Source organism: Stegodyphus dumicola, chromosome X2, assembly GCF_044657685.1.
Source record: "Stegodyphus dumicola isolate Sdum_Otavi_A_Nest chromosome X2, ASM4465768v1".
NCBI lineage: Eukaryota > Metazoa > Arthropoda > Arachnida > Araneae > Eresidae > Stegodyphus > Stegodyphus dumicola.
Genome location: NC_140781.1, coordinates 81,575,528 through 81,590,700, shown reverse-complemented (window position 1 = coordinate 81,590,700; position 15,173 = coordinate 81,575,528). Strand labels below are relative to the sequence as shown.

The following is a 15,173-nucleotide window of genomic DNA, read 5'->3' as shown; positions in this document are numbered from 1 at the left end:
ATATATTTGTGTGTGTGTGTGTGTGAATTTAATATAACTGACCTCATTTTCCCCCTGCACTTGAAAGCTCCGAGAAATTGTGACCTATATGTGTATCTGTGTATCATTCGTCATTCAATATCTGCAGGGATAAAAATAAAAAATTCAAATGATTTAATTCCAGATTTTTTTTTTAACATTGAGGAAGAAATGCTAATGATACTCTACAATCAGCTGAGTTGCGTAAATATGCAGGACTAGTTTCGAAGGTTGAACAGAACCTTCTACTTCAGCTGATGGCTACTGCCCGCCATTGGAAATAATAATAATAAAAAAGACTCGTTAGCTGATTTTCTTGCTACAGTATCTTTTACTTCTGTTCTTTGACGTGTTATTTGAGTTAATATTAATAATGAAGTTCAATTAATATTTTAAAACAATGCTGTCATTCAAATTTTTATTACGTTTTTATGCTGTTAATTTACTGAAATAATTCTCCCTCCTCCAGTTGGAAAACGGATAAACAAGTAAAGAAAAGTTTTTTAGACAGAAAAAAATTGTCAATTCTATGGAATATAATTTAAATACCAGCAAATTATACATACCAGCCATGTAAATCATATTACCGATATATTTCATTTAGAAGCACGGCAAACATATATCAAAATTCATTTTTATCCATAGACAGTATTTTAATTACAGTTATCCCTCCTTATAACACAGTCTTGCTCTTACACGATAAGAAAATTGTAGAAATCCTCGTTACAGCACGGCAACACTGGTTCATTCTAGCAGGTAGCAGGTTAATTAATATGCGTAATGTATGTGCATATTTCGATAACGTAATTTTTATTCTAAACATATACAAAATTAAGTTACGTAACATGCCATCTTTTGTAACACACAATGTAAACCAATATTTATACAGACAAAATACAATTAATCCCGGGAAAACTCTTATTCTCTCGCATTGAAATTCTTTTGAAATTGTGTCATGCCTGTCGTTTACGCAGATGTATAAATTATGTAATTGTGATTTTGAAAAAAAAATTAAAAGAAATTTTGGGTATGCGTTACTAATTAGCTTTGTTGTTTCCAGGAGTAATTATTGCGAAATTATATTTCAGTCCCAAACTATATCCGAAAATAAGAACATAATTTCTAAAATAAATTTTTTTCGAGATGAAAATATAAATTTTGAATCGTTTGTTGAAAGGAGAAAAAACGCCTGACGTTGCAAAAAATCTAAATTTAAACGAGAGAACCACTAAACAAATATTTTGTTTTTAAATGTTTTCGGAATGCATCTTCCTATTTTCTACTGGTTGTTAGTCTCGTATAACACAACAGTGTATTTTCTACGAACCTATCCTACCGTATTATTGTATTTTTAAAAGCTAAATAGGGGACAGATTTAATTCCCGTTTAAAAAAACGCGAAAATTATCACTGCAGTTCCAAACGCTTAGATACTGTATAAAAAGTCGCGATAAAGCATTCGTTGCTTCCGAAGCGAGCATTCACATTTGCTAAGTTCATTCGCCGCTTTCTTTTGAGATTTCCCTCAACACTTTGAACCCGAACAGCTAGTAAAACAATCTCGTTTTTGGCATTCTGCCGCCTGGGCATATGTATATCGCTTAGCCTTGAAATAGGCATCAACAAACGTTTTTACTTTCCAAATAATAAAGAGAGAAGAGCGCAGAAATCTAAGGTCATTACACTCTTCGAGTGCTTCCTGGTTGCTCTGTCAGGTAAGCGAATGGTAACATTTATTGATTAGCAGTTAAGACGGGAAATTTATTTTCAGAGTTCCTTTGTGAGGAATAAGTATCTTCTGTCCTCGAATACTCTTCTATAGTCACATGAATTAAAGATGTGTCGCATCTTAATTATTCTTCCTTTTCCGTTTAACATGAGTTTTATTTTTATTCGTATGCGTAATATCGCGCGAAATGTTCGTGTTCAAAAATCTGAATGCAGAGTCACGTGTGTAGGTTTTGGGCTTTGATTTGTTCCTCCGAGCACTAGCGTGCGTTAAGCATGTGGAATGCGTAGCATTTAGTGTAAAAAACGTAAAAACGTTCTAAGCCTTCATTTGGATCACACGCTGCTTCACATATCACGCCACTTTCTTAAAAATCCTCAAATTCTGAAATACTCATCTATAGGGTGAAGGAAAAGAAAAGGGAAAAGCCTTCTCTTCCATTCGGAGGAGGAGGGACTTTTCTTCCATTGGACTCTGTTCACTGCGCTGGTTATGTCATTTTTTATTAGATATTTATCAGTTTTCTTTTCACAGAATGATTTAATCTCTTATGCCCAGGCACCCGACAGGTATCTCTTTGAATTGTATTATCCTCTCCCTCCTACCTGCTGTATGTCTAATCAGCATCTAAGGAACTCTAATATGATGACTGAATTTGAAAGAACGAAATCTAATATCTTTCTTAAAGTGTTGCTTATTGATGGAATCCCTTTTAATTATGGGAGCATATTAATTTAAAAATAAAGCTGGTATTTCATTTTTTGTGATTTTCAAATTTTGTTCTTAATTCCAGTGAACAAAAGTAAAGTAAAAATGCCGTGTAAAGTAAGTAAAATATTTATTTCTTTTTCTTGATAAAATTTTGAATTTTAATGGTTGATTGTTTAAATGATTAAAGCAAAGAACATAAAAGTTATCTACCTTTGAGAGATTGTCTTCATGGAGGACTTCCTGAGGAAAACTAAATCTGACAAAATCTTGTATACAGGGTGGACTTCCCCGATATATGAGCTCCTAGCGGCCTATCCGCTTAACCAATCGAAATGAAATTTCAGATATTGTTAATTGAAGGTATTCGATCGAGGTTATGATGATTTAAAACAACAGAGCTCTCACATTTGCCGTTAGAGTGAAAATATTTCGATGTTTTCGAATGGGAACATCCACTTTTTTCTGCACAAATTGATCAGCGCATTGAAAAACGATAAATGGCGTTGGAAGGATACACGTATGATGAAATTTGCTGTTGGAATTTACAAAGAAAAACATTGTAAATGACCAATGACAACACAGGAGAAGAAAGAGGGAAAAAGAAAACTTTTATTGGAATTACAAGTTTCCAACGTGCTTACTCTCTCGGACGATAAAGCATTGCATGCGGGAGATCTTTAACAGCAACGATGAGCTAACATCTCAGTAGTAATCTATATAATTTAGCGTTTTTTAACATCTTTGATTTCTGGCTAATTTCGTGGATATGATGCGTGCATCTAAGACTTCATATAACCCCAGAACCAGAAATCCATTGGAGTGATGTCCGGGATCGCGGTGCCACAAAATTGCCAAGTTACCGGAAATGACTCATGCAGTCTCTTACTCCCTCGACTCTGATTCTCTTACGGGAGGTACTGTTGCAGCACTTGCCGAATACATGTGGCTACGCGTGTAGGAACTCAATCTTGCATCCATACAATGACATTAACGACAATTCTCTGTTGCAGTTCTGTAATTACGTAATTCCACAACATTGCTGTATACAGAGCACTTGTTATGGAGAAAGTTTCAGTACCCGTGGAAGTGCCTCTTCGAAGAAGTACGGACTGAGAATGAATGTGCTCGCAATGCCGCACCACGCAGTCTCTTCGTGTAAATACGCTGGTGCCACATTGCTAGTACTTTCATCAGCCCAATGAACGTAGTTCTTGGAGTTACTTTCGCAATTAAGAGAAATGCGCCTCATCCGTCCATAATATCCGCAGCGGCCACCTGCTATATCCGATAAGGAATGATGATTATCTCTTCTTTGCAAATGTTTTATACCGGCATTTTTTGTCATTACGTGTGTAGTTCCAACGCCATTTACGCTTTTTTAATGCGATGATCAATTTGCACAGAAAAAAAAATGTGGGTGTTGCCATTTGAAAATTTCGAAACTTTTTCTTCGTAAGTAATCGTTAGAGGTATATTGTTTAAAATCATCGTAATCTTGAATACATGCCTTCAACTAACAATATCTGAAATTTCACCTCGATTGGTTGAGTGGATAGGTTGCTAAGGGCATATCGGCGCGAAACTTTAAATAGCCAATCGGAAATTTTGTGAACTATAAGTCAAATGTTTTTTAACTCAATTTTAGTCTTAAGCACGTCTCATTCGCTTTCTGCTTCTTTTGCTAACTATATTTGCGGTTGCTTTGCTCTTCGAAATCTAAAAATTTTAGAAGAGGGGCTTATTGCGCCAATTTATTTGTGTTAGCAATAACGTTTGCCAACGAAAATAAAAAGAGGAATATTAAAATCGGCAAATACTGCATATATATATATATATAAAAACCAATAATTTATAATTAGAAAACGTTTTATGTACCATATTTAAGGAACAGAAATTCAATTCAAACCATGAATTATTAAAAGATTTTTTCCAAGTCAGTGTTTTAATTAGTATTTTCTAGATCTCTAATTGCTTTAAAAACTTAGTTTTCTAATTATAGGTTTATTACTTTGAAGCTTTAGTGCAGCTTATAGGCTTTTTAATTTACTCATAATTACTTATATATATATATATTGTTCATGGGTGTATCTATGTAAGATAAAAAGATAGCTAAGCTAAAATACTAATTTTGACTTCTAGTAGCTTCTTAAACGTTCTTTTTAATTTGATTATTTCGCCTTTCCATTCTAAAGTAGTAACTGCTTGCATTAAATCCCTGTAAACTACATCATTTCAAAATTAATTCTTCTCACTTAATTCTAATATAACGTTTATTATACAACGCTTCAGCGAGTAATAATGTCAAATTTTGCGAACCGAAATTCGAACTGCCAATCAAAAGTAAGCTGAATCAAAACTTATTTTTTCTGAACCTGTGTTTCGTCTTAGACACGTCGCATTTATTCTCTCACTTCTATGGCTTGCAGGCGCCTGCTGCTGCTCTTTCTTTATTCAAATACAGGGCGGCCCAAAAGAAACCAAACCTATAGTAAGTGAAGAATACATGAAATGTAGACTGATATTATATAAGGTTAAACCAACCGGACACGGTAGACGTGGATTCCGTTTATGTTACGTCACCTGATATTCCCAAAAGAGTAAAAGTAGTGTTGTAGCTATTCAAGAAAACGCCCGCTTTTTGCACCAAGTTATCTGTGGCTGCATTAAAAATATGAGGTCAACAATAAAACAAATGTTAAACGGGGCTCGACTACCGCTATTATCTGAATGCATCAACATCTATATATATCTTACACTGTATTCATGCATATAAATTATCACTTACACATAAATATATCTTTCGCTCTAGATGATAATTTCATGTAATATTTTACATTAAATCAATCTGAGAGTGAGTATTATTATTATTATTAAAGTACTCTTGATAATTAGTTATTAACTCCAATCTTCCCTTTTTCGGTAATGATTCTCGATTTCTAAAGAAACTTCACTTTTCATTTTTAGATTTTTTTTCCAATTATTTTGAGTAGCATGGTTTAAACTTATGCTTTTGTTTAATATAGTATGTAAAACTACTTAAAACTATATGTAAAGAAATGGGAGCACATATCACTGTTGTAAAAGAATAAAGTCAAAAGATTTGTTTTTAAATAAGCAAAAAAATGGGAATTTCAAATATTACTTCTTTAACAGGTCATTGGATTTTGAAGGAAATTGTCGTTGGTAGGATTCCTGCTTTAGAATAATGTGAGAAATGTTCGAATTTATTTTAGTTTTCTGGGGAACATCCAGAAGCATAAACTCTTTTTCTAACTTGGCTGATTGCACTACTTTCTAAAGGTGATTTTTCAGTTGAAGGAAAATGTGACTCGGCGCATTTAAAGATTTATCCTCCTAATCAAAATAAGGTATAATTCCAAACCCTTCAGTCTTCTGAGATGTGATTTTATTCTTCTAAAGATTATGGCTTATATATTTTTTGTGTCATATTTCAAATAAGTAATTTTAAAACTTTGTCGAATGAAAATGCATTTAACCTTGCGACATAATAACCTTGAATTATTATTATTATTATTATCAATATTATATTAAACACTATCCTATCAGTATGCAGGATAAAGTTGGTACGTTTCATAGGGTTTGTCGACATATTGTCCTTTGGCTGAGAGGCAAAAAGATGTACCATTCCATTAATCTATGTAAATTTCATTATTCCCATAAAAAAGTGTTAATTAGCTTAAGTCCGATTTTCGAAGCTTAAGTTTCACTAAGTACTAGACATGTTAAACAGCTTATGGCTTCGTGATAAATACACAGTACAGGGAAATCTTGCTTAACGTAAGGAAATTAATGTACAAGACGTGAAATCACTTTAAGTGAATGTAATAAATCATTAGAATAATTATAATTCGTCCAATAATTCGATTAGGAAAAAAATGCAAAATTACTTTAAACTTGGAAAAAAATTTAAACTAAATCATCGACAATAAAAATAATAATAATAATTAAAAAAATCTGAGTTGAATAGATTTTTTTTATATATAATTTTCCGTTTTCTCTACGACTGTACGTTGCATTCCATAGTAAAATCAGCAATGGGGAAAAAATTACAACAGCAATATGTATCGCAGCCTAAAGGATAATCGAAAGCCATTCACATAATATAATTCATAAAAATATGTTGTAAAAAAGTGCAGCTTTAAAAGTGCAATATAAAGATTTTAAACTCCGATACTGTTACTTATACCAGCACTCAACATGAAATTCCGACAGCCGTCAAAAGAATTCTAAGTTATAAGAAACTGAGGTTGTAATTTAGCTGTCAATCTGCTATTAACTTTTTCATTGAAATGAAAACATTAGTTAAAATTAGCAAATATGAAAACTTATTTCAAATAAAACATGGAAAAATATTATCACTTCAACATATATGTTTCATATATAATAATTCTGATTTTAAGATTCATGGTCGGTAAACTCAGATTTTTAAAATTTTAAAAGCCATCTCAGTATTTTCAGAACTCTTGAGGATTTAAAATAAGATAAACTGTTAAATTGCATAAAAGTTCCATTTTTGTTCAATTAGCATATTTAGAATATAAAATGCATTTTGGTCGTGAAATGAGTGACAAAGATTTGAAAAATGCTAAATAATATGAAAATTTACCAATTTAAAATTCTAGGAGTTTAACCGAAATAAAATTAAGAAGTTTTGGAGACCTAGTTGATGCTGTTCTTTTCCGTCTGTTTTGCGTCCCCTCTCTTCTCTGTATCTGGACGAGATACAATTTCGCATTGTTAAAAAGCAGTATGAACTCCCAAACAAAGAAAAATAACTAATAAGCTGTATTTTGTGACGAAAACGTTTAATTTTTCAAATTTTTCTTGAAAAAACAGAAATAATTTCCAGTTTGCGCAACATTAAGCACTTGTTAGCCAAAAGCTTTCTTACTCTGATATCTGAATACAACTTTTTTAAATTCGGAATAATTATGAACTTTTTAGCTTTTAAAAGCAACTTTTTCCCCTTTCTGCCGAAACGAATAAAACATTGTGAAATGCTTTTGCAGGAAGGATAGAAAGGAGTTTGAAATTCTAAAAGAATACTTAATGTTTCTCCCTTCCTAAGTTCTGATCTAAATAAATGTGTAGTTTTAAGAGCTGTAACAGAAATCCGAAATATTGAACCCGAATAGTGCTTTATTTGAATAATGGAGATGCAAATATTACTGCTATCTGATTTAGGAAAATTTCACTTTTTCGCTCGCAGCCAGATGAAACCGAGAGTTCGCGGCCGCTTTCAGTGGGAAAAATGAACCAAGTGCAGGAACCGGTTTAGCGAGACTCATCAGGAGTATGAGGCGTGTTTCTAAACATTTCACTGACACGTATCTACTGACCTAGTGGCCATAACAAACGGTAGAAGTTGGCTTGTCGCGAAAGTCCGACCTACTGCCAATGTAAAGCCACTTTGAGAGTGAATCCTTTTCGAAAGGCAATAACCTCTCAACTGTCACGAACAAAAGAATTATTTCCCATTTAGCCTGCATAGGCTTTTGTTCCGTCTGTGAGGTTTGTTGAACCCGTCGCTAACCTTCATGATGCTTTCCAGTCTGTCCCTTTGGAAAACACCTTGTTATGTATAAATAATACTGTAGAACAGAGTACATCCTTCATTCCCACTCTCATGTTCTAAAATATCCCTTTGAAAAACGAGTCCGTAATATTTAGGTCACAGTTTCGAGAATTACAATTTCTAAATCGAGGTGGCAGAAAAAGGGGCTTTTACGTATGGAACTTCGATGTTGTACAAGAGTACCTTATACAAAAGATTTGTATTTTAATCTTTAATGCCGGGTTTTAATATACACATTCATTAATATTCTTACATTTTATGTCTGCCAAAGTTATTGAAAATAATTGAAACGATTTACTTTTGGAACTTGTAATGTGGCCTCATAAAACCCAAAATATCTAAAACTTCTATCACAACTAAGCATAGAATTAACAAGTTATGCACGTTTTATCTATTTAGGGATGTAACGCTATAACAAAGCCATGCTTTTCTCATCCACCTCATTTCACTGGAGTTGAAGTCAAGAGAAATACGAAAGTAGAATTAACATTGCTTGCCTTACTGCTTTCATCTGAAGATGGAAGTGAATGATGTAACAGTGTACTGGAAACTTGAGTACTGGGTTATAAAATCCAAATAATGACCAGGAGAGTACAAACCGAGAGTTTCGCATCTTCGGTACGTCGGATATAGGGTGAATTTAAATCGGGAAGCTTAGGTGGAAGCTGTGGTTACAGACGTTCGAATGGCATTTAGAAATGACGTACCAATCGTAGAGAGGTGTTTGCATTTAGATTACATGGCTAAGCTGAGCAGCAACTTGTGTTGAATGATCGCTAAAGGGAACCCCCGCCGCTGATTAAAGGAGTGCAAAACACAGTAACATTGAAGAACAGCAGAAGATTATTAGGTGGGGTGACGAAACACATTATGTGCTGCGGCATTATGATGCACGTATTTCGATTTGGAAGATGCCAGGTAAGCGCTGCCTACGAAGGTTCAGTGCTTCCACTGTGAAAGTTGATCAAGGGCTATTATGACATCGGCCACTTTTTCTGGTTTCGTTTTGGTCCGTTGTTTTTGTGTCTTGGATTCTGAATGGCGAAATCTATTATGCAGTATTCTGTTAAACCCATAGTTAAGAAACAATCTGGAACTGGCTCTTATTTTCAATATGACCATTCCTGGCATACTGAATATAAACGTCCAGAAAACGGAAGCTATAACTGAGTAGTTTGTGACAGTAAGATTGAAGGAACTCGACTAACAGGTCTAATGTTGTGATCTAAACCCAACAAAGTATCTCTGTGATGAGTTAAACAGTTAGTGTCAACCTAGAGGCAGACAAATTCGTCAGGGAAATATTCGCATTGCTGCCATAATAAGATATTTGCAGACGTCTACTGAAACTAAGCGAAAAGTGTTCAAAAGGTAAAAGACTGCGATAGCGGCAAATGGTGATCGTACGTAATACTGACACAAAACAAGCTCCAGTTAAGCAATCTTATCGCGAATGCCCTCGAAGTAGCAACAAGACTTGGCTCAGTAACCTAACATCGAGCGAAAGTGGGTCCTTTAGTCCATCCTTGTGGTACGTTCACTAATGCACTGCACTGAGTAGTCTAGAGTGAAGGAATGTATGGTGAAACACTTATATGAAAATTATAACAAAGGAACTAGTTTTATATTGAATATTTTCCTCTGAATAACTTTAATAAAAATCATTTAAGTTATACCATTAGCAACTATAGATACAATTGAATGAATGTAAGCGAGATCTAAAAAAAAATCATTATTATTAATCATCATCAAAATTATAATTCAATAAAATGAAACATGAAAAGTTCACATTAGAAAGCTTAAAAAGATGCAATGTTTTAAGTCGTTATTCTCAGAATAGCGCAAAATTTTCAAAGTAGTGACTAGCTAAAATTCCTCGAGAATATTCACACGAAGAAACCCTTAGAAACACCACAGTCATACACCCTAAGAAAAATTTCCACCTGCGGAGAAAGCTCCATTCGTGCAGAAGCCCGCCCGTACGGACTGAGAGCGAATCTGAATAAAAGACCGAAGGGATACAATCGCATAAGAATAAACACTTCGATTTATCATACAGAAGCTGTACCGGATTCCTTGCTGTCTGTAGTCTCGAGCTCGCGGCTGGTTGATCAAGTTATTATCTGACCAACCTATATAAATAAGTTTCCGAAATAACTCTGAAGTATCATGTGTAATTGAATGAATATGAGGGAGATTAATTAACATTGTGAAGTGTAAATATATTTACAATTTTAAATTATTGATATTAGAAACATCTATAACAAAGCCTCCATTTTTTTGGTCATTACATTGCTTTACCAGAATATTGATCAACCACATTAGCTGTTAAGTGGTGCCCTTGCATAAATCATAAGATCTTTAATTTATCCTCCACGTGTCAGTGGAAAATTAGCCACTTTCCACAGTACTACAGTTTAACGCGGTTTTAACTTTCATATTATGATTGTAGTTGCTTAACAGACTGACGCTTTAAAGAAAAGAATCAATTTTTTAGTAATTTCTCTTTATTTAGTAATAACATATTTAATCGATAATCTATAAGGCATTTTATGATGTAATTAATATATTCAACTGAAAATATTTATGAACAATTCACCATCGTTTGTAATTAATAAAATATGTTTTTAACGCCATATATTTATGTACTTCGCATAGAATATATATTTATTTTATGAAAATGTAGCTGTTTGGTATTTTACATAACTCAGCTATTTGTAAAATGAATAGGATTAATGAGATTGAGCTCAATCAGAGGTAGTGTTTTAATCGAGAAGTATTAAAACAATATTACTGCTAGTAATTTAGTTAATAATTAACTACTATGCTGTACATCCTCAGCATCATGAGAATATCGTGAATGAGATTGAGTTTTCATAATTAATTATTATTTCATAACATTTGCTTATTATATTGATTACATATAGTAAAAGTCTCAACATCAGTAAAAGTAAAATATAATCAGTAAAAGTTTTAGATGTTTTTAATTATTAGTTATTATCTTAATCTGGTTTGTTCATTTTTAGAACAATTGTTAAACATCTTGTGTGAACAGTTTTCTCGTAGAAATGTGAATTGCAGGACAGGCGAGCAGTAGAGAACAGAGATTATTGCATAGCAAGAAATTTATTTTACATGTGAGAGTGAAATATTCACAGGCTTTAATTCTGTATCAATTTTGTAAATGCAAAAGCGTGATTAGGCACTTCAACTCAATGTCATTGCATAAACAGAGCGCTGTAGTTGGATATTCTGATGTTATTTTCAAATTCCTTTTGACCCCACGCGAGCCATTTATTAGTGCTATGTCTCATGGCATTGTTTCATACTTAACTGGTGTTCTCCGTTACTTACTTGTTTATATATTTAAATCCTTTAAATGAAAAAAAAAAAAAAAAAAAAAGCGTTTTTTTTTTTTAGAACTCTCTTATTTCTTACTTAGAACATTAACTGACGAAGTCTAAAATGTTCAGCTAAATATATATCCTAAATGTATTTCTAACTGACGAAGTCTAAAATGTTTGGCTAAATATATATCCTAAATATATTTCTTCATTTAAATTTTATTTTTAAGTTACCAATAGTCTTTTCTAACCTATTCCCTTTTTTATGTTCATTTCTTTTCCAGTTAGCACTCTACTTTGATTTTCAGCAGTCCTAACACATTTCATTATGCAGCCTTCCGTATTTAGCAAACGGCCGAGCGGTAAAGTCTCTAAACACTGATAGTTCATCCTCTGATCGAATCCAAGCGAACGGACTATCTGCATGGGCGTTTTTGTGGTTTGCTACGGAATCTGAAAGTAATGAAATCACACTTCGAATGTTTGATTTTTGAGTCTTTACCTGTTTGCAATTATGTTTAGAAGTGTTATTGCTAGAAGAATTAAATATTTGAGCATTATTTATTTTTAACCTTTCTATCGGAAAAGACATATTAGTCACTGTTCGTGTAAAAGCAGGCAATATGGTGTGGTAATTTTTATTAAAGTATGCGGTAAAGAGTGGATTCCTCCTGCTAAAATGCAAATGCTTGAATTTTTCATTTGCATGATATTGTTGAAGTGTGGGGCTACACACGGGGATATTTTCACATGCACCGGAAATGGTAAAGATGAATTTAGCACCTTCTATTTAAACACGTAATCCACATTTTTTTATTATTAGCACCCTCTAGTCTGCGTGAGATAAAAATAAATTTATTGTCCTTTGATTGTGCTTAGGAAATATTCTCAGAGGGCATGAGAAACTAACAGCATTTGACATTAAATTGAACACTGGCGTATGAGAAAGACGGTCTTTGATTCCTTATTATTCAATTTGCATTTAATTTATGTTAGCGATCTCTGATAGGCGAAAATGATCCGAAGGAATTTCTTCCAACCGAGATGATCAAAAACTAAATGATTTCAAGTTGAAAAAAAAAAAATTTTTCCCAATGGCAGATTGTGAACAATTACAAATGTAACCCAGCCTATTAATCTATACAAGGCTAGATGTGGTGGTCTCTTTATTATGGAGGCACCTAATAGGTGGGCCACCATCGCCCCCTGACCACTATACCGATTGGGCGGCTCAAGTTGAAAAATTGTTACTAACTTTTTTTCTACTTATTGCAAAAATCTTCAACTGTGTGTCGCTGTTCCTCAAAACTGTTTTGGTCATGACGACTGAACATGCCGAGAATTCATATAGGCTGCCTCAAAGACTGCAAGCTAAATTGCTCTTAAATAATTTCTTGTAATATGGATGGTTTTAAGAAATTAATTAAACAAGGTACCGTTAGAAATTGGATTACATATACTATCGGTAAAATATGCGAAATTAAAATTTTACATTAGCCCAGCAGGAAAACAGAAATAGCGTGAAGTAAATTAATTTCTGTAAACAAATTAGTCAAATAAAAAAGTGTGTATTCTAATGCGATCAAAATTAACTCTAGTGTGCTTTGGCCATATTCAACTAACTAATATGATTCCTTAAAATTTGTGGAGACCGAATATAGATGTTGCTTAAAATAGCTTTACGCTTTCTAACACAAATTCCTGGTCGCCGGAAAACTCTTAATTTGAAAATATCGGCTCCTAATTACCATTTGTAGAAATAGTTTCAAAATTTTGAATTTAGTGAAATTCGGTTTTCTATAACCTATAATAAGTTACCAATTATTATAGTTTATAGAATATCTATAATGAGTTACCAATATTTTTTTCGCATAAAAGTGGTTTGATTTATTGACATTTATTTTAGGGTCCGTTCTACGTATTATGAATCGATTTTTAATTTCTAAGTATCTTAAGTTACAGCGAGGAACAACTTACTAATCGTAATTCTTGTCTTAGAGGACTTGTGAACCTTTTAGGTACATAGCGCAAAATAAATTAAAACATCCCATCCTCAAATCATAAGAGGAAAGAAACCATGTACAAGGCACGAAAGGCATGAATTACTGTGATTAATTTTCTGAGATTAATTTAAGTATTAAACTCTTAATTTATACTTTATCAGTTCAGAAACAAGTTGATGTATTTATATCATCAACTCTGTGATGACGAAACGACGGAAAATGTAAATTACTTTTTCTTCTCTCTATTATTGTTTTCCTTTTTAGTTTTAACAGTTTTTGCTCCTTTCATGAAATAAGTCGCTGTACTTTTGTTTTTATTATTACGTATGGTTTGTTCCGAATTCAATATGGGATGGATTTAAATATTCAAATTTAATTTATTTTACATTGTTATCGCCATTTGTTGCTGCTGTGAGTGTGCAACTGGATTAGGTTTTGAACTACCTTTTACTTTGTATTTATTCATTATATACTAATATCAGTCTAAATACTAGTAAACTGATTCATTTGTTTAACTGGAATTATGGGCCTACGATCAGTTCAAGGCACCTTTAAGTCTTCCAGTCGCTTAGTAACATCTTGTATACGTGTTGCTATCCAGGAAACGTTCGGTGTAGCATAATAAATTAATCTTTGCTCTTCTGCAGATATTAATGCGTAGCAACGGTGGTAAAAAATAAAGTTAAATAAATAAATAAAAACCGATTATAGAGTAAAAGCAAGTCTCTGGAGTAGAATCGAATGGCAACCCCCTTTTTCAGCTAACGAGGAGAAAATAATAAATAAATAAATAAATAATGAATTGCGGCGAGCAGGGTCGTGACTATACACGATTCTTCTGGGCCAAGCTTAATAGTCTGTGGTCATTCACCTGAACTTTCTCTTTGCTGCCAACAACAACCGGAGGGCATTGCTCTGTTGGCCTAGTTTCTGGATCGTTCCGCGTTGGCCATCAGTCCGTCCGGCACACATTTAAGAGAACCTTAATCCTCTCGTCACGTGAAGGAGGGCGTTGAACTCCGTTGCCTCCAAGACACTTTCACTGAGGGATCGGGGAAGACCAATTTCAAATATTTTGAGTTTTCCTACTAAAACGATTCTGTCAAGTTGAAACAAACTCTAGCTGAAGAATTATGCAAGTACTAGGATATAACTGAAGCTACATGAAGGGCAAACTTCGGCGAGAATCGTCTCTTTTCATTGCGATGTTTAAAATTCAAATTCTATTGAAATAACACTTCCAAAATTCCATATCGAATAATGATTTTCATCTTTAGTGCGGAATTTTTGCAATGCATTTTAAAGGAAAGTTTATACAGTGTCATTTTTAGAGAAAACTAATACGGCATAAATTTTGAACCCACAGCAACATGAATTATTAAGGGAAATAAAAAAAAGGCCTTATCTTAGGAGAAAAATAAAGGCACATTTTTATTTCTCACTTAATCGAGTTTGTGCCCGCCGGCGGCCGAGCGGTAAAGTCGCTGAATAGTGGTAGTTCTGTCCAGAATTCGAATCCCAGCGAATGGGCTGGTTGTATGGACGTTTTCGTCGTTTCCAGCGTGTGTGACGTGTGCACGAGCCAGTTTCTCTTAGAAAGTCATTAACGAAGGCATTTTATCCCTTAGGCAGAATAGCCCTCGAGTGCTTTTCCGTAAAAAATAAACGAAAGCAGTCAAGTTTGACGTCCGATATAAATCTCAAGATTAATACTTTTGGTTAATAAACATATTAAACTGAGATGTGTTTCTTTAAACTTTTAGAACTGGCTGT

General features: G+C 33.5%; 1 protein-coding gene across 5 annotated transcripts in view; it reads left to right on the top strand.

The window, feature by feature from the left end:
* LOC118181659 (hormone receptor 4-like) overlaps positions 1-15,173 on the top strand; it is a 99,816-nt gene that overhangs the window by 48,998 nt on the left and 35,645 nt on the right. The window contains exon 2 of one of the 5 annotated variants that reach the window (XM_035350834.2): positions 11,682-11,856. The exons of the other annotated variants lie outside the window; for them this stretch is intronic. The gene's annotated coding sequence lies outside the window, so the exon portion shown is untranslated. The remainder of the gene's footprint in view (positions 1-11,681; positions 11,857-15,173) is intronic. 5 annotated transcript variants of the gene reach the window in all.